Raw genomic sequence first — 23,554 nt, 5'->3', positions numbered from 1 at the left:
GCTGTCAAGACCATGCCTGCAGACATGGAACCCTTGGATATCATCCTCTACCTCCTGCTGTTGTGTGAAGACAAAATTGTGCACTCTATGTTTGTGTTCCCCCAACAGGCCCTGGAGTGTGTCTCCAGGCTCATCGTTGCCTGCTCAATCACCATCAAAGGAGTCTCAGAGCTAAAGTAGCAGGTCCAGTCCATCCAGTGGTCCATTGAGAGGTCTCACCCAAGCTATCTCACTGACCCTTTCCCTTGGCGTTGGTATGACGCATTATCTTTGTGTTAGCATGTAGGATAGGGACTGCGTCCGTCTTTCTCAACATTGTATTTCTAGGCCTAATACAGTTAGCAGGTGCATAGTAGATACTTGCTGTTAGAATAAAAAGGTGGTATAGACTGTCCACACATTTTGTGTTTGAGCCACTTTGAAACTTTTCATCGTTAGTGGACCCCAAGAGGGATTAAACCTCCATCCATCAACATTTGCGCTACCATAGACCGGTGCCCCAGACAGACTGTACTGCCTGACCTCTGAAGGTCCGTCCATTGGCTTCCAGGCCTGGTCACAGCTCTCCTATGTTCCAGGCTTACTGGAGGTCAAAAGCCAGTAGACTTGTGAAGAGGGCTGAGTTGGGATAGGCCAAAATACATGCCACATCCTATGATCTGGCAAGATGCAAACAGTGATTACTCTAGAGCCACTGGCTGAAAACTGGGCTTGAAAACTGTAAAATTGTGCAGAAATCCACGGGAAGATACAAGTCATCATTTGTTCATCATAATCATTGGCTTGATTCATCTAAACCAATAAAGAAAGTAGTAGCTTGTGACACCATTTTTCCCTCAGAAAAGACCTAGTACTCAAAAAAACGAGAAAATATTCATTTGGGAAGTCTGATGATGTACTCTTTTTTTTACATTGAGATCATTTTTTCTCATTGTACAATGATGTGTGAAGAACAGAGAGTAAACAAACCTTTTATAAACTGCTTCATTATCTTTTTTTTTTATAATTTTATTTATTTTTTTTCCCCCAAAGCCCCAGTAGATAGCTGTATGTCATAGCTGCACATCCTTCCAGTTGCTGTACGTGGGACGCGGCCTCAGCACGGCCGGAGAAGCGGCGCGTTGGTGCGCGCCAGGGATCCGAACCCGGGCCACCAGCAGCGGAGTGCGCGCACTTAACCGCTAAGCCACAGGGCCGGCCAACTGCTTCATTATCTTTAATGCTGCATTTAGTAAAAGCCTTCCACTACTGTTTACCATATCAAGTTTTCATCTCTTTATGAAAGGCTGATGCTTATCTGACTGGGCTGAGTCACCATCACCCAGGGGGCTTATTTGCATCACACACTGGTACAATAGTCTTAGGAAGAGAACTATGCTCAACTATAGAGCAGGATACATCAAATACTAAAACTGTCACTTGTGCTTAGTTCTTCCTGGAAAAAGATGACCTTAGATATTTTTTAAAAGAATTTATTTGATATAAAGTTGCAAAATAACTATTGCTTTAATTCTGTGTCTACTCCTATAGCAGAATTATATCCTTAGATATTTTATAAAATTCATATATGCTAAATGTGAGAAGCCTAGAACAGTGCACACAGGGCACATTGTAACAAATGACAAATATTAATCCTCTTCCTCTCCCTCATCCCTCATCCCTCATCTGGCACTTTCCCAGAGTCATGGTGTAAGACGGCATAACCAATCTTCCAGAGAGAGGGCATTAATTGTGTTGCTTTCCTAGCCAAGATGAAAGACTCACTCACTCACTGGATAACATTTGATCATAAGACCCTGGTACTGCCTTGGCTGCTGGGGAGAAGAAATGAACAAGATACGAAGCCCTACTCTAAAGGGTTTTATGTTTGAGAGGAGAAGATCAAACACACCTATGAAAAATTACAATGCAATGGGATAATCAAGGGTGTACCTTTCCTAGAAGATAGTGACATTATTTTCACATTAGTGAAGGATGGTTGAAGGGAATGAGCAACAGGAAGGAGATTGCTTGAGAGGGAGCTAATGGGACATCTGCATTTGTGGAGATGGGCCTGGGAAAGTATTTCAGGAGGAGGAAACTAAGTGAGAAGAAGGCCAGAGGCAGGAAGTGCAGGAAGCTCGGGGTGTGTGTGTGCGTGTGTGTGGTGAGGGTGGAGGGTTGGAGGTGCAGTCTGTAGTTGGAAAAGTCCATTAGGGCTTGATCATGGAATGAAGAAGGGGCAGCTGAAGAGCCTGGGCTTAATTCGGTTGATATCATGGAAGCTTTGCAAGTTTTGGAGTATAATGTGGCATGCTATGCTTTGGGAAGGTGAGTTTGGTCAACAAGTTGAAAGTAGCACCAAATTGAAGAGCTGAGAGCATGTTGGAGAACATCAAATCTAAGAACCTAATTGTATGGATAAAGAAACTGAGAAGAGACAGGAAGCGACTTGCCAAGAGGTTACACAGCAGTTTTAGGGCAGGGAAAGGACAAGAAACCTCCCTCTCCTTTGTCTCTTCATGCCAGTCCTTGTCCTACTCCCAAAGGGCCGGATCCTCTGGCTCTGTCTCTCCCTTCCCACTGGTCTGTTTACATCCAGGCCTCATCTCTTGAGCAAGTTATCTGACTTTATTTAAACATCCAGGCCCTATACCTTCTCCATCTTCCTCTGCCTCTGATCAGGAACAGGAAGAAGAAGAAAAAAAAACAGTTGAATGCTTACAATAATCAAGGTAGGCACTAAGTTAAGGAGTCAGAGACGATTTAGACTCTCAGTTCAGTAGCAGAGAAAGACAAGATGACCAAAGACATGATCCAAAGTCATATGGACTGAGGGTTAGTACAGAGCGACAGGATCACTCTGTAGGGGAAATGCATCCATCAGAGGGGGCGGTAGGGGCGACAAGGCCTCTCAGACGATGTGATATTTAAGAGGAGTCTGAAGAGGCTAGGTAAGGGTTGCCAGGTGGATGGAGAAGAAATGGGGCTCTCAGAGAGAGAAGAACCTGTGTAAAGGCAGATAAGCATGGACAGGTGAGGCGTGTTTGGGAAACCACTAGAACTTCAGTTGGCTAGAGGGTGGGGGCATGTGAAGGACTGGCAGAAATGAGGTTGAAAGGCTGTGAAACCACACGAAGTTCGACCACATGATGGGTTTGAAGCTGGGAAGAGGCATATCCAATTGGTATTTACCTTCCATCTTCCACTCCCCTCTTGTCCTTATTATTTTTCCAGTAGCCTCTTCATATCTTTTCCTCTTGGTCAGCTGTGGCAGATTATGAGTTCTGCACATTGGAGTGTTCCAAGTGAGACCAGATGGTCACTCAGCAGTGGGTGAGCAAAGCTTCAGGCCGCCTGGGCTCTGGAAGGAACCTCAGCTTACCCACATTCTAGCTCTGTGTTAAGTGCAACATACTTAACCTTCTTGGGCTTTACTTCCCTCATGGACAAAACAGAGCAAATAATAACGGCAACCTCAGAAGGGTTTTGGGAGGGTTAAATGAAATGCATATGAAAAGTCCTTAGACTATTGCCTGGCATATCATCAGCATGAACAAAGTACTGACATGAGCTAACAAAGGTCTTTGGGTAAGGGACTGTACTAAACACAGGGAATGGTGGGAACACAGCCCAGCCCTCCTCAAAGCCTTCTGTGCTGTCACTGGACCAAAAAGAATGCTTCTATAGGCCTTCAGGTGACCAGTGTGCAATCCTCCGATCACATGACCTCTACTCCATCAGAAATTCCATGCTTCTTTTAGTCTCTGAATTGGTAAACCTGTATTTCCCTTCCATTGAGTCTGCAAATTTACACAACCTTCCCTTCTTTCCCCAGTCCCTGAATGCAGCAGGTTTTAATAGGGATGTTGAGAAAAGTGAGAAGACAAAAGAAACCAGAGCAGCAAATGAGAGTGAGCCTTTTGGTTTGGGTTGGCACTGATAACAACACTGCATGTGGTTGGTCAAGCATCCAATTTATGACTTTGCCTCTGATACTCGTGGTGAGTGCCTCGTGAGTCAAAATTATCTTTTGTGATTAACTTTATAGAATGCTTGTGCTAACCCTGTGCTCACCTGAGCAATTCATAAATATTTCAGGAGGAGAAACACAGTGATCTTCCCCAACACACCCATACAACAGTTTCAACATAATTAGTAGCATTTCTGGATCCAATACAGCACTCTTATAATGTGTGTGATGGAGGAAATGAATGACTCTAATTATACCTTATTAAATCTTATTAATCCTCATTAGAACTCTATTATTCTTTATAAGTAGGTTACTGGGGAAAAGAAAAGAGAAATGCTGGTCCAGTCCCGTTATATCTGATGGGGATGGGGTGAATCCATCATTACTTTGAGTGATATCAGAATTTTTTCATATTAAACAAGAGCACTCAGAATGTTGGTTTGTTGGAATGCTGAAGACAGAGTAAGTGAATTGTGTTGTAATAGGATCTGATGTTTTTAAAGCCCCAGATCAAAATCTCTTTAAAAGCTGATATTTCCTATTTCAAACTATATTAGTTGCAAAGAGAAAAATATTTCATTATTGCGTGGAATAGGTACTCGTGACCTTATCTCTGCCCCTATTTTCATATTTTTGTTTGTGTAGATGAGAAATTGAGAGTAAGACAGATTAAGAAATTTGAACCCAGGAATGTCTGAATTCAAAGACCTTGAACAAAGAAAGTGTGCAATATATGGCAAGTTCAATAATATCTCTTACTACATTTATTTCTTTAATTCTTGGTCAAAGAAATCCCAGAAGAACCAAGTTTTGGAAGTGTCATGAGTAGGTAACTCAGTGTACCCTCAACATTCATGAATGGGAATTACGTCCTGCTGGAGGTCTGGGTGTCCTTGTTGGGTGGAAATATCAGGGAATTAGTCAGGTGACCTGGACCGGGGGAGGTGAGTTCAGGTACTTTTGTGTTGGGCAAGTCACATTCCCTGAGTTTCTTCCCCAAATGTAAAAGAGGGACTACAATTTGTCCTATCTAACACGAAGATCTAAGAAGCCGGTGAGAAAGTGCTTTTATGATGTGCTGAGTCAGGGATTATTTTATATAACAATAGGACAGCAATACAAGGAAACAAAGTCTCCAGGCTGGAACGCCTTCCAGGCAATGGCAGCCGCGCATTATACGCATTATGGTGACCCCTTGATAGAGTAAAGGGTGATTCTCATGGTTGCTCATATTTACAAACGTCAGAGGAAAAAAATTCGACTAAAACTTTCCAAGAACACGCTTGCCTTTATTGAAACCAGTTCACCCAGTTCGCAGATGTTTTTTGAAACTATAAGCACAAAGTACACTTTCCGGGCTTCCGGACAGGGCTGTGAAGTAAACGTTCAACTCCAGGGGTTCTTTTCTTTGAGCACCGGACAGAGGAAGTTGCCCTCAGGAACTGATTGTCATTGCTATTCAGGGCTCACTATCTATCAGAACCTTTCAGGAACTGATATCCGGGACAAGGGAAGTTCGAAATCTCTTCACAGAGTGGTCCGCCTTGTCCGCTGACATCTAACCTGTTCACTGCTGAGTGGGAAGGAGGGACTCAGGGCCCTGCCTGGGGGCGGGGGGGGGGCACGGTAGGGGGGCTGAGCAACTGGGTCCCGCGCCTGGATCTGTGGCATGTATGACCCTGGACAAGTCATTTCTCTTCCGGGAGCTTCAGTTTTCTCCTGTGCGTATGGACGGGTTGGAAGCTGGTCTTTGCCAGCTCTGACATCCAGTATGTTTTGAGTCTTGCTGGGAATCTAGGGCGGGGCTCACGAGTAAGATCTCGGAAGGGGATTCCATGGCAGAATCTCTTCTGCTCTGGCTCAGCGCCCCAATTTGGCGCCTTAATAGCAGGCGCAGGTTCCCCCCTCTCTCCTGCAGCCCCTCCTCTTGGCGGCTTCCTCCTTCTACGCCTCCTTCCTCTTCCTCCAGTGCAGGCAGAACCCCCCCACCTCCCTCTTTTCCTTCCTCCTTTCCAAGCTCCCTGCATCCCCGCGTCTCCTCCTCTTCCTCCCAGGAAATAAATGCCCTCTGTGCGCCCACCTTCTGGCAAAGCCACCGCCCGCTGCGGGCGCCCCCTCCCGCGCCAGGCGAGCGTGGCGCGGCGGCCCCGCGGGCACACGCCTTCCCATACCTTACATGGACAAATGCGTGCAGGCAAAGTCAGGAATTCAGGCCCCTGACGTCAGCCTCCAGCTCTCAGGGCACCGCACGGGAGACCGAGGGGAGGGGGTGGGGACGGTGGGGAGGAAGGAGGGGGAAAGGCACCAACCAGCAGCCGCTCCAGCCTTGCCGAAGTTTCACTTTTTGTCTGTGGGTTCGCTCCCGGGCCCCGCGCGAGCTTTCCCGGGATAAGTAGCTTTAGCGAGCGGGGGAGAGCCGGGCGCTGCAAGGTAAGGGCTGGCTGCACGGCCCGGGGCCCGGGGCGCGGGGCGCGGTGCGGGGTGCGGGGCCGGGCCTCTCCGGGGCTGGGGACAATGGGAGGGGGAGTGCCCGGGCACCTCCTCCTTCGCCTCTGCCTCCGCCTCCAGCCGCCGCCGCCGCCGCCGCTGCCCCGGCTGCCTCCTCCCTGAGGTATTGTTGCAAATCCTCCTTCCTTCCCCCCACCCTCCGCCCGCGGGCGCCTCGGGAACCCCCAGCCGTCCCCGGGCGCGGGCGCCTCCGAGGTGGCAGGAACGCGGGCGCAGGGCGCGGAGTGCGCGCCCTGCCCGGGCCGCAGGGCCCGCGGTGCGGAAGTGCCAGTCGCGGCGCAATCACGGGGTGCACGCCATGGGGGAGGGGGACCCCGAGTTCTTCGGGAAGCGTCGACCGTGGGCTGGGCGGGGTTGCAGTCCTGCACCGCGCGCCCCCCGCCGGGGCTTTTCTGGGCGCCCAGGGGGCGGGGCCACACCCCGACGCTTAGAGCTTTCGCGGAATCACAGTTGTCACAGTAGAAGGGGCCTAGGAACCTAGTCATCCAAGTGCCCCCATTTTATAGTTGGGGCAACTGAGGTCCAGAGAGAAGGAAGGTGTCCCCCAAAGTCACTCTCTGGAGGCCGAGCCATAATTAAAATATATGGCTCCCTACTCCTGGTTCCCTTTTTCCCAGCATTTTTCAAGCACCCACTGTGTGCCAGGCGCCGCGCTGGGTTGTTGGGTCAGGAGGATGAGGCCTAGTTCTTGCTCTCAGGAAGCGCTCAATCAATGGAGGAGCCAAACCTAATGTAAGACAGAAAGTGTGAAGTGTTGGGGAAAAGGCGTGGATAAAGTTTTAAGGGGCTCAGCGAGAGGCGTTTGATTTCCTGGTCCCTGGCGAGGGATCTGAGATGGCCCTTTGGAGGGGGTCGCCCTTCATCAGGGCTTTTGAAGGATGGGGAGTTTTCTGAAGCCAGACAACGACATGGAGGAAGGCCATTTGCGCGCGGGAACTGCAGACCAGAGAAGACTAAATAAAATGCGGAGAGTGGAGATGATACTGTAAATGTTACTGTGTTGGGGGGTGGGATACGTTAGATGAGATAATCAGTAGAATTGTGCCTAAGGACTCCGACAGAGCAGTATCTTTGGGACTCTAGGAGCGAGGGGGACTAAAAGATCTCTCTGGCTTCCCGTCCCTTCCCAGGGATCCACTGCCTTCCAGCTTTCAACACAAAATGCAAAAATGTGGGGTCATCTCCGGTTCTTTTCCTAGTACCATACTCACTTAACTTTGTTTCCAATCCTTTTTCTCTTTCCACCATCTCCACATTTTCTAAATTGCTTGCCTCCCAAGAAAGCTCTTTCTCACTAAGTTGTTAGTGACTTCATGGCTTACCTCTCCCAGACATGTGCGTTTTAAGAAAGCCTGTAAGTGGAGGGAGAGAAAGCAGCTAACCCCCCCTCCCCCAGTCCTCACCCTCCCTCACTCCTACGGGGAAGGAAACAAAAATAAAGGCCCAGGAAGGTGGGTGCTAGTCTTAGAGGCTACAGTAATAAAGGTGGCTGGTGGGGAGCCAGAACTCCCAATAGGGTTCTCTCTACCCCATGACCAGCCTTCTTCCTTCCAGGGCTCCTGCCAGCACCAGGGGGCAACTGAAAGGAAGAGTGTATCTTACATTTAATCTTTGCAAGGCAGTCCCCCAAGCCCAAGACTAGGCCTTACAGTCTAGAATGTAGACTCTGGATAGGAGATAAGTAGTTGAGATTAGCTGTCTGAATGGTAGGAGGGAAGGCCTGGGGCCTTTGGGTCAGGCATTCGCTCAGGGTCACACTCCCTGTAAGCATTGGGTGGGCCTAGAAGTGGCTTTCGGGGTGGGCAGAGGAAGGAGAAGCTGAGCTGCTTACTGTGGCTGGGACTGAGTAGGACCCTTCTTGAGGTGGCATAGTCTGGTGGAGAAGTCATTGTTCTGGGGGAGTAGGGGGTAGACAGTTTCAGGCAGTGGTTGGTGGGAAACAGGGCTCGATTATGAGGGGCCTTAAAAATGCTAGGCTTGGGAGTTTGGCTATGACTCAAAGTCGTCATTTGAGGGTTTTGAGCAGGCTGAGATGTGATTGGGAGGGGAGGAATTGGCATTGGGAAGCCTTCTGCTGCCCAATTCCAGTGAGAGAGGCAATAATTTGGCCTACGAATGTTATTGTTGGTGTTTGCTCATTTACTTGACATATATTACTGAGTACCTATTATGTGCCATTGGCAAATATGATAATTTTATAGCAGGTTCCTGTATTTTATTGAGACAAATAAATTGTATTTCATCAGTTCTAAAACACACTTTTTCACATTTTAATATCGCTGAAATTGGGTTGTCTTGTAATCACAGATGTGGCATAGTCGAGCAGTTTTTCGTTCTAAGTTGGTAATGGTACATCTTACAGTCCATGGTTGAGCTTTGATAAAATTTGTAAATCATACCCTTTATGAATGTACAGTGCTTTGTGCTTTATAAAACACTTTCCTATCAAATATTCTATTTGAATCTGAAAAATTCCCTGAGAATTGGGCCTGGTGACACTGTCATCTCCATTTTAACTCTTGCCCAAGGTTACACAGCTAATTAGAGATGTGCTCAAAATTACAACCCAGAACTTTGACTCGTGGTGTTAATACATGCTTTACCCTGCTGTGGAACTAGCATGGGTTAATTGGGAACAGAAAAGTCTGATTGGATTTGATTTCAGAACTATGGTTTAAGATTCTGTTGATGATGGGATTTTGGCCAAGGGCGGAGTGTAACTCAGGAGGACTGGGAAGTCCCCTTAGCCCAGAGACTTGCTGTGTTAAATAGAAAAAGGACAGGGAGATAGAAGATGCCAGGTAGGATGGTAAAACCAGAGAATGAAGCACACTGCTGTTTCTACAGAAAAGAGCAGAGCAGAGCAGTGCATGAGGCACACAAGTGTGGAGCCTACCTCCTGTGAACCAGGAACAGGCTGGCCCTGGGAGTACAAAGATGAGAGGACATGGTCCCTGTCTTTGAGGAGCACATGGGCCTGTGTGTGTGTGGGGAGGGAGTTCTGTTCTAGGGCTATGTTTTGGCTGCTCTGCACTGAGGAGAGTCAACCACAGAGGGAGTGATGTTGAAGAGAATCTTGAGGGCTACATAGGAGTTGCCCAAGTGGAAGAAGGACCTGTTAGCCATACGCACACTTAGGGAAGAAGATTTATTATTGAGGCTGTATTTTGAGTGGCCAGCATGAAGGGGGCTGTGGAAAATGGAGAAAGGGGAGGACTTTTATTTTTTAAGTAGATTTAAATTATCTTGTAGGCTATAGAGGCCATTAAATGTATGGAGGCCATGAAACCTGGAGACTGACAGGAGGACAGGCCTGGACAGGGGCTCTGGAACCATCCCTGGGATTAGGTATTGAGATGGTAATGCCGGAAGAAGAGTAACACGTTTAGTAACTGGTTCAGTGAACCTGAGACTTTGACCCTAGGCAATAATTAGGAGTCCTAGCTCAGTATGCCTGTTGGTGGGTGGGGACTTTTCGGAGTACGGCATTGGAAGGCTGCTTCTTGCTATAAGAAAGCCAGGTGAGGAAGGGGGAGGTCAAGTTGTGCTGCGTGCTGGAAACTACTGGATGGAAATCCATGGGCTTGAGGTGTGTGAGGCAGGGGTGAGGGGAAGGGAGGAAGGCATGGAAGTGTGTTGTGGGAGTCTGCTCTAGCTTGCCTGGAGGCTTGGAGGAAATGGCGGGTGCATTCCTAATGGAGGTCACAGAAAAGAGAAAGAATTGCACCTCTTTTGACTTTCTACAAATGGGGTGGGTGGGTGGCCAGAGGGTTAATGGCATTTATGCTGGGAAGCAGGTAAACCACAGAATTGAGGCTTGAAAATGTTTATCTTCCTATCATTCTTTCTTTTTCTTTCTTTTTTTTTTTTTTTGGGAGGAAGATCAGCCCTGAGCTAACATCCATGCCAATCCTCCTCTTTTTGCTGAGGAAGACTGGCCTTGGGCTAACATCTGTGCCCATCTTCCTCCACTTTATACGGAACGCCACCACAGCATGGCTTGACAAGCGGTGCGCCGGTGCGCGCCCGGATCCGAACCCGGGCCATCAGCAGCAGAGCACGCGCGCTTAACTGCTACACCACGGGGCCGGCCCCTATTCTTTCTTAATAGTAATAAAAATAATATAATTTTGAAAATTTCTGGAGTGCTTACCATGTGCTTGTACAATTCTTATACTGATTCATTAAAATAGGTTTTATGATTATCGATCTCGTTTTGCAGATGAGAAAATGAGTTTGGTTAGATAAGGTTGCACAACTACTAAACGGCCGAGTTTGGAACCTTTGCCTGTCTCTTCTGTGCCCACAGAACAAAAAGTGTAAATTGACTTTGTTTTTCTGTGTTCTTCCTTGGAATTTAATTCAGTACACATTCATTGGGCCTCGGTGGGACCACAGTTGAGGGTTTATGTGGGCGAGCAGACTTCTTAGTTCTACCCTGGTGCTGTCCCAGCCGCATCTCTCTTAAGATGCTACCATTCCCTCTGCCCTCTGAGTGTTTTCTCTCCCCAAATTTAACCGGAGAGGACAGAGCCTCTTTAGCAAACCCTCTGCCCCTCCTAATACCATCCCTCGCCAGTCCCCTGTAGTGATAAGGATTTGATGAATCCCCATAGAGAGGCAGTTGGGGCAATAAAATAACAAAGTAGGGCGGTGGTGCAGGGTCTTGATCTCGTCATTGCCCTTGATCTATGTATGGCTCCTGTGACGATGCTAGATGTCCTCTGGAGTTGAGCCAAATAGCTCATGTTGGATCCTGCCATCCCCTGGTTCATGCGGACCCCTTCTTCTAAGAAGGCTTTCTGGCTCAGGACTCTGAAGATCAACTCAAGTCCTTCCAGTGGCCTACTTGCATCAGGCAGGTCATTTGCATTTTGATAACTCACAGATAAAGGCCTTTTCTGGTGAGAGGAGACAGACCCTAGGAAGGGCAAAGTAAGTAAGACCTTGGCTTTCTCATCTTTGAATCCCTCTGTCTCTGGTGCCCTGAAGATGTTCAGTAACATCAGTTTGTTAAATGAATGGACAATGTTTACTGCCACAATGTAAGCACGAATCACCACTTGACCATATGTATTTGCTGGTCTTTGTCTTCGCTCCACTCGATCACAAGGATGCCTCCTTTGTTAATGGCCGTGTTCTGGCACCAGGAGGAGTGTCTGGCACATGGTAGGCACTCCGGGAATATTTGTTACATGAAGAAAGGGATTGACTTAGTTTACTGCAACCAGAAGATAGCAGTGATGGGGGAGAGGAACTACTTTTGCTGACCCAGAAACGTGGGCCTGTGGGGTCCCAGGACTGGACTCAGAATCATCTATGCAGTGGCTGCTACAGGTGGCGCTGGGCCGTCCCCCGTCGGGGTCAAGGTTAAGGGCTGGAAATGTCGAGTGGAATCTCTAAACAAGCTATCCTAAGAGTAATGCAGTTGAAACTGCTCCTTCGCTTTCCCTCACACAACCAGGTGGTTGTGTTGTCTTTGAACATTCCTGTTTTCTTATCTGTGCCTTTGCTTCTGCTCTTTTCTCTACCTGGAGTTGCGGGCCTTTCCGTCATCTCTGCGTGTTGTGAATCTTTAATCCTTTGAGTTAGAAGCCAAAACCCACCTTGTGCCATGAAGCCATTCCTTCTACCCCACATACATGTGTGATCACATACACCTCAATCTCTTGTCTTCAGTTCAGCGCGTGTGTATTGAGTGATTACCGTATGTCAGACAGAAATGCTGGAGACAGGCTTACAAAGACAACTAAGGCTCTGTCTTCAAGGATCTTCATTCCAGCATAGGAGAGAGACTGAAATAGAACATGGTAAGGTCCTACTAGAGTGATGAACGCAGGGCTCGTGGGAGCACTAAACAAGAAGTGACCAACCCCTGGAAGGCAAATGCTCATGGAAAAGAAGACATTTGGGTTGGGTTTTGAAGAGTGAGTAGGAGTTTATATGGTGTACAGGGGTGGAAGAGTTTTCCAGGCAGAGAGACCTTGATATATATGCATAGTGGTGTGTACAGTGGAAACTCCCATCTCTAGAGCTCATTTCCTGCTCCTTAACTTCTGCAAGTGAGCAGGAGAAATTGATATGCAAGTCCTTAGCAAGCCCTGTATACAGGTGAGAAACCATTGTTCTTATTATTTCATTGTATGCTAATTAGTAGCATTAGCTGTCTATGTCTGTGACTTTGGAAGACAACTGAGAATGAGGTTGGAGACCCCGGAACCCTGAGGGTCTGGGCTTCACCATGCACATATGATGGTGGGGGTGGGGTTGGGGGTACGGGGGACAGGAGGGCTTTTGTTACTTTTTGAGCAAAGGAAGGTGTTGTTGGATCTGTTTGTCAGAAAGCACTGGTGGCAGAGTGACAGCAGGTCAAGACCAGAGCCAGGGGCCCTGCTTAGGAGGCTCCTGAAATGTTCCAGGGTGGGAGACCCCGGGCCTGTACCAGGTCAGCAGAGCAGAGAGGGAAAAACAGATTCCAGAAGCTGTTAGCTATTAGAATTGTATCAGGCATCTTAGTTCCTACTCTTGTTCTTCTAATTATTTGCCAGCTTATCAGCCTTGGCTGGAGAAAACTAATTTATAGACACCAAAGCTTGTAGGCAGCAGGAGAAGCAGTGAACTGCAATCCAGTTCCTACCTTGGAAGTGTGGGCTGGGGCTTTGGTGACGAGAGTGACCTGATCATCCCTCATTGTGCAGGTGAGGAAACTGATACCCCGGGAAAGGGACAGATTTGCTCAGTCACCCCCTTGTCAGCTGAGCTGGACTTGAGCCGCGGCCCTCACTCCCCTGCCAGCCCTCTTTCCAAGGTGTTTTTGATTCTGTCTCTGCTGAGCCTGGTCAGACACATTCCTTCTCCACCCCGCCCCCACCCCCACCCCCAGGGGCTTTGCTTTGGAGAGTTTGAGAGATGTGACTTGGAGATCATTATTACTGGGCTTGAACCTTGTGCTTTGCACTTTGAAAACAAAGTGATTAAGACAGTTCAGTTTGAGTGTGTGTGCAGTTGGGGATTTATTTCCTTTGCTGCCATTTATGCCTGTCATTTATTTGCAAGAACCAAGCTTCTGACTCCAGATAACTTCAAGGTTCCTTGCCCGTGACAGGCCCCACCCCCACCGCGACAGGCCCCACCACCACCGCAGCAATCCCCTTTTATTTTTACTTATTTTTGCTTGCCCAAGGGTTTTCAGGCTGCCAGTATTAGATCCATGACAGGGTAGATCCTCCTGTTTTTTCCTTCCTTCTTAAACTTGCCCATTACAACCCATCTCACAGAACCCAATAGTATTTCATAGCTCTCATAGCACTTTTGATGTGGCGAGTGCATTTTACAATTGTTTTTATTGCTTAGCTCCCAGTTGCAATCCAAGAGATGGATCAGCAAGATTGGGCTTGTCTTGCAGAGTGTGGGCAAGAATTCAGGGGTGAGGAAACCTTCCCATGGGGATGCCTGGCCTTAAGTGGCAGCGTGAGACTCAGACTCCCGTCTTCAAAGCTCCTGTCCTGCTCCCTAACTTCCGCAGGTGAGCTTGAGAAATTGATGTGAAAGTCCTTAGTAAGCCCTATACATAGGTGAGAAACCATTGTTCGTATTATTTCATTGTGTGCTAGTTAGTAGTATTAGCTGCCTCTGTCTGTGACTTAGGATGACAACTGAGGATGAGGTTGGAGACCCCCGGAACCCTGAGTGTCTGGGCTTCACTGTGCTATCATTCGGCAGTACCACCACCACCAGTTTTTGGTGTCGGAAAAACAAAGACCTGTGTTTGAGCCATCCATTGGCCCTGTGATCTAAAGCAAGTTCCAGAACATCCCTGAGCCTCTATTACCTTCAAATAGAGATCATATGGTATATCACAATGCATTTGTGAGAACCAGAGAAATTTTCATGACTTGATGCTTTATGAAGAGTAATATAATGTGTAATGAGGCCATGTGCTGTGCACATATGGCAGTTCCCGGTGCCCAGCATGGTGTCTAGCACGCAGTGATGACACCTTACCCTACTGGTGGAGATCATGGGATTTAGACCCACATAGCTCCAACCTCAAATCCTAGCTGTGCCACTTAATGGAGGCTGCTCCCTGGGGTGGTCACAGGCCCCATTTGGTTTACTGATTTTCTGATTTTTAGGCACTGCTGTAGAGAATAGCGTGCTCTGCAAAGTGGAATGAGTGCCACAGACGTTCACAGACATTTCCAGGCTGTGCAGAGAGACGGTTTGTCACCAGTGAATGCCTGTGCAATGTCCCTTCTTCCATTGTGACCATCCCACTATCTCTTGGGTTTTGTTTGTGTTGTGTTTGGGTTTTTCAGCCCTGCAGGGCTGCAGTAATTGCTTGTGTCATGGCCTCACATCAAAGCCCCCTGTGCTAATGGACAGCTGGTGCGGAGGGTGGTGCTAGGCCTCCCTGAGAAACTGGTGTGGGAACCTTTCACGGGGCAGGTACGCAGGAGGATCAGGACAGGGCAGGCTTATTTCACTGACCTTCAAGATGTGTGCTTTGGCCTTGTTCCACCCCCAATATGGGCACTTTTCCTGCCATAACCATTGTCAGCATTCCTTAGTCACTCAGGCCATTAAACCAGCAGATCAGCTGCCATGTTGAGACAGCTTCAGGAGGTATAAGTCCCATCTCCCTTAGAAGAAGATGGCCATGGACATATGTAGTACAAGTTTCTTAGTGTCTTTAGCAGACCACTTTTTGGATATTAAATGATTCCTGTCCTTAATGTCAGCATCAGTTTCTTGTCTATAAAAACAGCTGTAGCAACAGTACTTGCTTCACAGATAGAGGGACTGTGCTTTCTGGTTTGCTCAGCACAGCCCTGGTTTATGCCTGTGTCGCAGTATAGTATTAAGAGTGTCCCCTTTCACTCTCAGAGGTGTTCTGATTTGGAGGATAAACTGTCTGGTCACTCTTCTTGTTGGTGAGTATTGAGTGAAGTAGCACAGGTAATGTGCATAAGGCCAGGCCTAGGGTAAAAACTCAACAAACATCGACTGTTTTTGTTAGAGGAGATGTTAGGTGCTCAAAAGGTGTTTGTTCAATGAACTACTTTTATAAAGGTAAGGTTTGAGGATGTTTGAAGGGGATGTCAAGATTGTATGCACTCAGAGTTTATTAGGGTTGATAAAAACATGTAAATACCTATATTCGATTTAGAATATAAGAAAGTGCCATGAGAGTGGTACAAATGGAGCACCGATGGCACACGTGAGTCCACTGAAGCATGTGCAGAAGCTTGTTGGAAGTTCTGAGTCTTGGGTTAGACATTGAAGGACAGGAAGGCTCAGTCCAAGATGTGATGGGGCAGCTAAAATTGCTCTGGCTCCAATACTTAAGAAATAAGATTGATTCTCTGTCCGTGTGTGTACTTTCGCTGGGTTTTTGAATCTATTACTTTCCATCCTTTGGCCCATCTTGATAATGATTTCTAACTATAACTGTGGAAGGCCAGTGTGGTACTAAATTCTGCGCTCAGAGGTCACTAACGTAACCTGCACATGTTCTTCCTAATGAATTTCCACTGAAGTTCCACTGGGTTCTTGTTTAGTTCCCAGGAAGAAAAACACTTAGTTGGCACTTGGAGCGTCTGTCTTGTTTGGTATGAAAAGGAATCATTTTCAGGAACTGCAGTAGGGAGTTGCCACCCAGAGGGTGGGGTGCGTCCTGACTCATGGGAAAGGCAAACTCTGCAGCCACCTGGAGGGTAAGTGGCACCTTTCCTTAGAATGAGGTGAAAGGCAGGTCAACTTTCCAGTATTCTGGTCCTTTCCAACCTTGAAATCTCTCTTGTTGGCCACAGCCTAGCAGCTTCACTTGAAGAATACGTATTAGGGTTCCAGTAATGGCAACTGGATAGGACCCTTAAGATACCATCGATTTGACACATTTGTGTATTTGTTCATTTGACATCATGTGCCAGGTGTACTTGTGAATGAATGAGTGAAACTCTAGTCTGGGTTTTGGGGATGAAAACACGAATGCCAAAAATATCTGGTGGCTCTGATTGGACCACGGTTAACTCTAGGGACCTGGGGGAAACTTCACAGATGAAAAGATTGTCATTTGATTGAGCTTTGAAGGACGAGTGGGAATTTGTTTGGTGCACTAGAGGAGGAGAGGGTAGCCATGTCTGTGTCCAAATAACACGGGCAGAGATATGGAAGTGAGAAAGTGCATGTGCCTTGGAAAATTGGAGTTATTGGGGATGGACTACATAGTAGATAGGCCATGGAAATGAGGGTGAAAAGATGGGTTGGGGCTTAGATTGCTGACTAAAGAGTTGAGACTGCACTCTGAAAGGAGCATCAAGTAAGAAAGTGAAGTGATTGGATCTGTGCTTTTGGAAAGTAATTGTTTACCGTGTGCTGGATGGATTGGAGGGGACATTACTAGAGATGGTGAATGTACCGCAATAGTCCAGGCAAAAGATAAAGGGAAGCTGTGTAAGGATTGAGGCAATGGATATGAGGAACACTTCACAGGTAGAAGAGAGGTCATCCAGTCTTCTCATTGAAACGAGAGGAAACCCAGACCTGGAGCAGGTGACACATGCAAAGTCCACAGTCCTGGTTCCAGCATAACCACAAGATCATCTCATCCTCTGCCCAGTCTCTTTGGAAGAATGACAGAGTGCATGATTGTTGAAATAGCTGTTTGTCAAGAGGAGGATCTCCGTCCTTTCTTATTTTTTAAGAATTCCATGAAATCTCTTAATTCCAAATAGAATTGGCTCTTTCTAGAGTTATTGAATCTCTGATCACTGGAGATATTCAAGCAGTGGCTGATTGAGATGTTATGGTGAAAACTCAGGCATTGGTCCAAGACTTGATCTAGAATGTCTTTGAGGTCTATTAACCCTGACTCTTTTTGTTTATCCCTTCCTTCTTTCCTTCCTTCCTGGGAAAAGATACTTGTAACAGTCTTACTTGGGGGTCTTCTATCCATTTGGCTCCTCAGGAGCATTGTAGTCAAATTGGACAGAAGGCAGAGATAGTTAAAAATGAATGACTAGGCACTAAGAACGGTGGGCAGAGTAGCAACGGAACAACCATTTTGGTGACAATAAGCTAACGCTCACCAGCACCAGGGAGATCTTTGCAGCCTAGGCCAGCCTGCATGATCCTAATCGACATGGAATCCATCAGTATAGTTAGGACACTTTTGACCGGTGGCCATTTTTATAGTGCTTTAGAGTTAATCTTGTTTTCCTAAAATTACAGGTAAATCCTTACAATAGTCCTCTAAGTAGTTATTATTGTCCAAATTTTGCTGATCAAGGACATGAGGCTGAGAAAGATTAAATGGCTTGCCCAGGGCCCAAGCTAGTTGGACATAGAACCAGGACTTGAACTTGAGTTTTCTATTAGCACAATTTCAGATTCCTCTTGCTCCCAGCCTGTGCAGATCCCCGAGACAGACTCTAGCTTTTGTTCACATTCATATCCTTAACATCCATTGTGCATCCTGATAGATGGTAACAATTTAATAAATGTTTGTTGAATGAACATATGAATGAATGAATAATATAAATGAAGTTATAAATGACAACTTGAGTTTTAAGAATATGTTTAGTAATAGAAAAACCTAATTGAGCTCCTTTAAACATTAATCAGTGTGTTATCAAAAGACAATGAAAAAGAACTTAGAATACGTTTACTCAACTTCATTAAAAAGAACACCAAAAAACCCCCACCAAAATTCTTTTACCTGAATACCTCTCTCTGATCTCTCACGAGATCATAACCCTAATCCTAACCCCCAAAAGTGCATCTCCACTTTTCTGTACATGGACGATGTTTCCTTCCACTTCATAGTATTTCCTTCTTTTTGCCTCGGCTTTATACTTATCTTTCACATAACTAAAGATTTGTTGAAATCAATAAATCCTGCTTTAAACATTACCCATGTGGGCACTAGGATAGTTTTCAGTTTTTTAAAAAATTAAATGCAATTCAATATGTTAAAAAATGCAGTGTAAACATCAGTGAACAAATAGCTTTTACTTGCTTCTAAATTATTTCCTAAAGACAATTATTTCTTTAGCACTTCCACTTTCCCTTATGGTGGTTGCCATTCTGGCCCTTGTATTATGTGGTTATGTGAATATGTATCTTATCTCTGTAGGGATGTAGCAGAAAATGCATGGATGATTGGAGAGTCAGATTGGTTTGGGTTCAAATTATGGCTCTGCTATTTGTTAGCCATATAACCTCCACTTTGGTGGCCCGGGGTTCGCGGGTTCAGATCCCCGGCGTGCACTGACGCACCGCTTGTCAAGCCACGTAAAGTAGAGGAAGATGGGCATGGATGTTAGCCCAGGGCCAATCTTCCTCAGCAAAAAAAGGAGGATTGTCATCAGATGTTAGCTCAGGGCTAATCTTCCTCACAAAAAAAAAAAAAGAAGTGATATTTCGTTATTGTTTTAATTTGCATTCCTTTAATTACTAAGAAAATTTCTCAAGTAGTGGTTTAGAGTTTGTGTTTTCCCTTGTGTTAATTGTCAAGTGGTAATATTTAAAAATGGTCGGGACTGGAGAAGCTTGAATAAAAGGGCTAAAAATGATTTTTTGAGGTGTCTAAAATTTAGTTTACATATTCATTCATTCATTCATTTATCAGTCAATATTTATTGAGTACCTACTATGTGCCAGGCACTGTTCCGGAGGCTATACATACTACAAAGAAAAAAATAGATGAATAAAGTCAATGATCTCCAATCCAACCTCCCCATTTGTGGTAGGTGGGACCTAGAAGAGTGAGGTTAATTACCTAGGGTCATATAGCTTGTTCAGTAGCAGAGCCAACCATTTATTGGAACAGTAACTGTGATTTCATGTTTTGTATCAATAGCCTTTTAAACCATGGAAACATACTGGAAATTTCAGAATTGTGACAGCCTAACAACATCTCCAAACTGTACCTACACTGAGAAAGCAGAGTCCTGATTTTTGATTTAGAAAATATCATCACCTGGTTCTTCAGTCTTATGTATCACTCCTTCCTAGACTTCTCTGCCTCTTACATTTACATTCATTATTAAATGAATAAACTTATTGTTAAAGCAGGACTAGAAAACAAAATAACCCCCAACCAAGCAGTTTGGACCAACTGTGAACATTTCTGGACATGTTTTTGGCAAATGAGAAGAACAGATGACATATTTCTCTATCAAATAAAATAGTCAATTTAGATTTAATAAGGCAGTTATCTTCAGGTAATAAAAATTCAACTAACTTGCCATAACTATCTTGTTTAAAGTCAATTAAGAGCCTCATATTCCTTACTTGCTGGGTAAAATTTAATAGAACTTCAGTTAAGCATTTATTGCTTATTTAATTCAAAATTAAGTTAATCACCACAGTTGGTAACAACCACTGAGTATTTAATTAACATTCAGCAAACTATCTTATTAAGTCTAAATTAGATACAGACAGGTCTTGTGTATCCCTATCAGTTTGCAAACACCATTTCCCCACCTCCCACCCCAAAGGGCCTTTGGTTTTCCCGTAGCTTTCCTCTTCTGATTTGTCATCTTCATTTTCTTCCGGTTGACACCCAACTTGGATGAAGGAGGAGGAGAAGAGATAGGAGTCCATCCTGTTTTGGGAACTTCTGGCTTGGGGCGTAGCTGAGAAACTTCCATTTCATTCCATTCCATTCCATTCCTCAAGAATTATTGAGCACATTCTTTGTGTAAGACATACTTTCAAACACTTAGCAAAATATAGAAAAGGTCATGTTGACATATTTGGTTTTATTTTCTCATCTTAGAAATGAGATAATTGGGTTTAGTTCCCTCATTTAACACACTTTTATTGGCCTACAGTTGTAAGGCTCTTCACTGTGTGTCAGGGATATCATGATGATTTGGACAAGGCCCTTGCTCTTAAGGAAGGCACACCATTCAGTATGAGAGGTGCAGTAGTAGAAATATTGGATAAGGTGCTGCTGTAGGAACACTGAGGTCCCTTAGAATCCTGTGATTCTGTAAGACAGTGTTTCCCAAAGTGTTGAATGTTCTATGAGAAAAAAGTCCTGAAGCTAGGTAAGTTTGGAAAAGTTTTGAGTTAAAATTAAATGGGTATCTTTACCATGGGACTTTTCTGAGCCTTTATAATGCACACTGTGACCTCCCAAGAGGTTTGTTTCCCAAAGTTATTTGATCCTAGAATCCCTGCATCGCCACCTTCCTTTTTTTTCCCTAAGACATTTCTGGGGCTTAGGGTTCCAACGTGCTTTGGGAAAAGCTGCCGTGAGCCACGGGTTCTGTCTACCAGCATCTCAGCCTCGGAGGGGTGCTCAGGCATGCACCCTAGTAACTGATACAGGGTTGGAGGTTCTAGTTTGTATGAAAGGTGTGCGGATAAAGTGGGTGATTTCAGACATAGGGACTTCTGGCTGGGGTTGAAGGTGTGAAATCAGAGCAGGCTTTCCTCATGGAGGAGAGCTGGGCTTGTGAGAGAGATACAATTCTATATAAGTGGAGAGGCCTGGAAGATTGCCAAAGAGTCCTTGAGAACAGAACAACTGTGAAATTCTGACATGACTGATTTGGTTGAGACACCCCAACACATGGATACAACTTAGACCAGTTTTTGTGATAGCCTAAATCTGGAGAGGTAAGAGGCAGCAGACTTTTTGGTGCAGAACTCTCTGCTTTAGGCCTTGTTCCAACTGAGTGACTGCCCATCTGCGGAAGTGATCATTTCTGTAAGGCATTCTGACACTCTCTCTGGGGCAGAGCCTCTGTCTTGTGAATCACAATCTCTTTTAAGAGTGAGTCTTGGCTCTCTCGTGGATAGCTTCATTTTAGCAAGTCTAGTTTCATTTGCCCCATCACATACCACTTTCTCCACCTTTCCTTCCTCTCTACCTTCCCTTATTCTGATGAGTCCCCTTTGTCTTCATTTTTCATTCTTATCTATCTGTATCATCCTTTTCATCTAAGGCAAGCTAACCTTTTATCTTCTTCCTGAAGAGTCAGTCATCTATGTCATTTAAAATGATGCTACCGATTTTCTTCTCTCTAGTAGCAACCAGCAGATGGAATATGCTAGATGAAATAGAGGATGATCTACAAATCTGGTCCACCATACCAGGAGAGATTTGACCTCAGGCTGTGTTCTTTCAATACCTACCTTGTTATCCACATCTGTATGGAAAGGAGTACAGGCAAGAATGGGGAGATCTGGGTTCTATTTCTGGGCTTGAGTTTTCCCCTCTCTGAGCCTCAGTTTAACCATCTATAAAATGTTAGGTGTAGGCTGGGTGCACTCTTAGGTTCCTTTCAACTAAAAATGTTGAGTGTTAACGTTTGCTGAGTTAACATAAGCTGAAGTCAATCTGGATTGTTTGATCAGACATACATTATTGAGTCTGGCAATATGAGGAAATGTGCAGTGAGCAAAGCTCCATGCCCATACATAGCAGGCATTCAGTGGAAACTGGTTCTTCTACACCCAGCCTCCTTCAGAACTCATTTTCTTTATATTGCCACTTGCTTTTTAGTCATATCTCCTTCTCCTCTGCCACTCAAGCTTCTCTCTTCTTTGCCTACACTCTCCCTGCTGTAAATTTTCCTCTCCATTCCCCAGCTGGATAGCTCCCTCTCCCCTCATCTCTTGAGGATTCCTTTTTCCCTTCTGGCTCTGCCCATGGAGAGTGTCCACTGTGGAACCTTCTAAAGACATATGGCTAGAGTGGCGGGGCAGATTGGTGAGTGGCCATCCTGGCCAGCTGCAGATCTTTCCAGGAGACTGTTCTTCAGAACCATTTCTTCATTGAACAAATATTGTTCAATGAATGAGATGAAGTCTTACCCTTAGGGAGCCCACAGTGGAGGTAAGAAGCTTTCTGACTTCTCTTTGACAGTTGGTGGAAACCACAGCTCGTGAGGAACATTATAAATTGGAGAGGAGGGGTTTTTGCTTTCTAGAGTTGGGCAATGCATTAGGTTCTCGGCATGGATTCTTAAGCATCTAGGAAAACTAGTCATCTGGAAAGCTTAAGCTTGTTTCGCAGACCTTGAAAAGGCAGCCTGCGTGTTTCATTTCACCATCGACGTGGACAACACTTTAGGGATGAAAATGTCAGCAGGCAGCCTGGCAAGTGGCAGACCAGAAGGCATAACATGAGCTGGTGGTGCAAATCATCAAGAATGATGTGGCAGAGAACACAAGACACAGCACAAGCCCAGAGATGTCGTTCACATGTGGAGAGGCCATTGGTCGTGGCAGTGAGGTTTGGTTCTGCTCCAGGAAAGATTTTCAAAAGCTAGGAATGTACCTCGAGAGTCCTTTTGCTTCCTCTTCTTTGTATTAAACATAATACTCACCTTTCAGTCTTTGGGATTAATCCTTTGGATTTTCCCAGTTATATATGCCGACTTGAAAAATGCAGAAACATTTTGAAAGTTTTCATCTGTGTCACACTTAAGAGCATGGGCTCTGGACCTGGACTGCGTCCTGGATCAACCATTAATATCTTGACTTGTTGCTTAATCTCTTTAGGCCTCTGTTAACCTTATCCGTAAAATGGGAATAAGAAAATTACCTCTCTCCTTGTTGTGAGGATTAAATGAGTTAATACATATCAAGCCCTTAAAACAGAGCCTGACACATGCTAAGCACCCATTAAATATTAGTTACTGTTATTATGTGTTATCCTTATAGAGTCAGAAATTTGTGATTTGGGAAAGATATTAGATGAGTGGGGTTTTTTTTGTTGTTGTTGTCTTTTTTTCTTTTTTTTTGGTGAGGAAGATTAGCCCTGAGCTAACATCTATTGCCAATCCTCCTCTTTTTGCTGAGGAAGACTGGCCCTGGGCTAACATCTGTGCCCATCTTCCTCTACTTTATATGTGGGACACTGCCACAGCATAGCTTGATAAGCGGTGCGTAGGTCTGCACTCGGGATCGAAACCTGTGAACCCCTAGCTGCTGAAGCAAAGCGTGTGAACTTAACCATTACGCCACCGGGCCGGCCCTCTTATTGTTGTCTTTTTAAATAAACTTTTCATTTTGGAATTGTTTTAAGTTTACAGAAAAGTTGTAAAGATTGTACAGAGAATTTCCATACATCCC

At 45.5% G+C, this 23,554-nt stretch overlaps 1 protein-coding gene across 6 annotated transcripts in view; it reads left to right on the top strand.

Annotated features, from left to right (window-relative positions):
• The first annotated feature begins 6,249 nt into the window (after positions 1 to 6,249).
• Positions 6,250 to 23,554, top strand: part of LPP (LIM domain containing preferred translocation partner in lipoma) — a 646,929-nt gene continuing 629,624 nt past the window's right edge. For all 6 annotated transcript variants that reach the window (XM_058556133.1, XM_058556129.1, XM_058556131.1 and 3 more), the window contains exon 1: positions 6,250 to 6,382. The gene's annotated coding sequence lies outside the window, so the exon portion shown is untranslated. The remainder of the gene's footprint in view (positions 6,383 to 23,554) is intronic.

The sequence above is a fragment of the Diceros bicornis genome, chromosome 15 (assembly GCF_020826845.1).
Source record: "Diceros bicornis minor isolate mBicDic1 chromosome 15, mDicBic1.mat.cur, whole genome shotgun sequence".
Classification (NCBI taxonomy): Eukaryota; Metazoa; Chordata; class Mammalia; order Perissodactyla; family Rhinocerotidae; genus Diceros; species Diceros bicornis.
The sequence above is the reverse complement of the archived record's forward strand: the minus strand, read 5'-3'. Positions and strand labels throughout refer to the sequence as shown.